The sequence below is a fragment of the Penaeus monodon genome, chromosome 33 (genome assembly GCF_015228065.2).
Source record: "Penaeus monodon isolate SGIC_2016 chromosome 33, NSTDA_Pmon_1, whole genome shotgun sequence".
NCBI lineage: Eukaryota > Metazoa > Arthropoda > Malacostraca > Decapoda > Penaeidae > Penaeus > Penaeus monodon.
In genome coordinates this window covers 2605096-2607465 of record NC_051418.1, presented here as the reverse complement: position 1 = coordinate 2607465, position 2370 = coordinate 2605096, and the positions used below count along the sequence as shown (strand labels likewise).

General features: G+C 62.4%; 1 non-coding gene across 1 annotated transcript in view; it reads left to right on the top strand.

The window, feature by feature from the left end:
* Positions 1–17: 17 nt before the first annotated feature.
* The window catches only part of LOC119594454, a 5654-nt gene continuing 3301 nt past the window's right edge, over positions 18–2370 (top strand). Inside the window, exon 1 of the ribosomal RNA XR_005230624.1 lies at positions 18–2370. This exon is cut by the window's right edge and continues 3301 nt beyond it. This is a non-coding gene — a ribosomal RNA (large subunit ribosomal RNA).

The following is a 2370-nucleotide window of genomic DNA, read 5'->3' as shown; positions in this document are numbered from 1 at the left end:
TTTTGTTGTACGTACGTCGACCTCGAGTGGAGGGAGATGACCCGCCTAATTTAAGCATATTAATCAGCGGAGGAAAAGAAACCAACCGGGATTCCCTGAGTAAGTGCGACCGAAACGGGAAGAGCCCAGCGCAAAGCCTCGCGTCCCCTTCGCGGGGGGCTCGAGGGGTGCTGCGTTCGGGAGAGGTCCTGCACGCGCTTCCGAGCCGCCTAAGTTGTTCATGAATGACTCTCATACCCACGGAGGGTGTCAGGCCCGTGTGGCGGAAAGGGACTTCCTCCTCCTCGTTCGCGGGGAGGGGGGTTTCGGGAGTGCGGAACGGGCCTCTCCTTAGAGTCGGGTTGCCTGAAACCGCAACCTAAAGCAGGTGGTAAACTCCATCTAAGGCTAAATATGACCACGAGACCGATAGCGAACAAGTACCGTGAGGGAAAGTTGAAACAGAACCCTGTAGAGAGAGTTCAAGAGAACGTGAAACCGTTAAGAGGCTAAACGGGCGGAGATTCGAAGATCGAACTGGTGGGATTCAGTTCGTCGGCCTGCCGGGAGACGGCAGCGGGCGTGGCGACTTCCCGTTCCGGAGGCCTCGGCCGAAGGAGCCAACGCGGGGAGCGGCCCCCGCCGCCTGCCCGGCGCCGGCGGGCGATCTTCCCCCCGCAGTAGGTCGCCGCGACGCGTTGGGGACACACGGGCGTCTGAGGCCCGGGTCCTGGTAGGAACCGGCGGCGCGTTCGTCCTCCGCTCCTCGTTGGGCGGGGGGCGTTTTCCAGCGCGCCCGTCCGGGATCCCCCGGTGCCCTCGTCTTGCCCCCCCGACGGTCTCTCCTCCGGGGCCTGCCGGGAACGGGGGACTGGTCCGAGGCCGCGGTCGAGCCTAATTCGCTGGCTCCCGCGCTTCCCTTTCCCTCTCCCGCGTGGCCTTCGCGGCGTGCAAAGAGTCGGTACTCCTCCCGACCCGTCTTGAAACACGGACCAAGGAGTCCAACATGTATGCGAGTCAATGGGCGCGCTAAACCCACGGGCGCAATGAAAGTGATCGGGCCGATCCCTCGGAGCAGCGGGCGGCCGCGCGCACCCGGACGGAGTGACTGACTTTCCTCCCCGGGACGGCGCGGGCTCCCTCCCGCTCCCGCACGCCCCGCACGCCCCTCACCGGGCGGCGGGGGGGCGCAGGTCCGGGACTCGCCATGACGAACGGTCGCCCCCCGCCTCGGCGGGCTCGGGCGGCCGGATGTGTCGGCGGGTACCCAGAGCATAGATGTTGGGACCCGAAAGATAGTGAACTATGCTTGGCCAGGATGAAGCCAGGGGAAACCCTGGTGGAGGTCCGAAGCGTTTCTGACGTGCAAATCGATCGCCAGAGCTGAGTATAGGGGCGAAAGACCAATCGAACTATCTAGTAGCTGGTTCCCTCCGAAGTTTCCCTCAGGATAGCTGGCGCTCGCTTCGAACGAGTTCCATCCGGTAAAGCGAATGACTAGGGGTGTTGGGGACGAAATGTCCTCAGCCCATTCTCAAACTTTAAATGGGTGAGGTGCCGGGCTTGCTTCGCTGAAGCCCCGGACGAGAATCGGAGTGCCTAGTGGGCCAATTTTGGTAAGCAGAACTGGCGCTGTGGGATGAACCAAACGTCGAGTTAAGGGGCCTAAATGGATGCTAATTCCGATCCCATGGAAGGGAGTTGCTTGCTATAGACAGCAGGACGGTGGCCATGGAAGTTGGAATCCGCTAAGGAGTGTGTAACAACTCACCTGCCGAAGCAAGTAACCCCGAAAATGGCATGGCGCTCAAGCATCCTCCCGATACTCGACCGCCGGGCGCACTATAGGCTGCGTCGAGGAGGTCTCGAGGCCCCGGCGAGTAGGAGGGCGCGGTGGTGAGCGTAGAAGGATACGGCGCGAGCCGGTCTGGAGCCGCCACTGGTGCGGATCTTGGTGGTAGTAGCAAATGCTCGAGCAAGCCGAACCCTCGTTGACCGAAGCGGAGGAGGGTTCCCCGCCAACATCGCTTGGTCGTGGATAAGTCGGCCCTTAGCCCGAGGATAGCTTCCCTCCGATCCCCTGGAAAACGCCACAAAACAGTCGAGAGCTCTTCTTGGGATCTCCCTGTTTTGGAAAGGGGTCGAGGCGGCACGAGGCCCGAGCAGCAGCAGCCAGCCCAACCCGGGCGGGCGGGCTCTCGGGGCTTGTCGGCGCCGGCTGCGAACGGTGTGGGGCCCTGATGATGATGGTTTTTTGATGAGAAACCACTCTCAGGGCCTCTCGCGGCCGGCGTCTTGGCCACGGCCATTTTTTTTTGCTCGCTTGCTCGCTTGCGCTGGCCGGCCACGCCAATCCCCCGCCTCAGCAATTTGTCTGGATCCAAAACGACA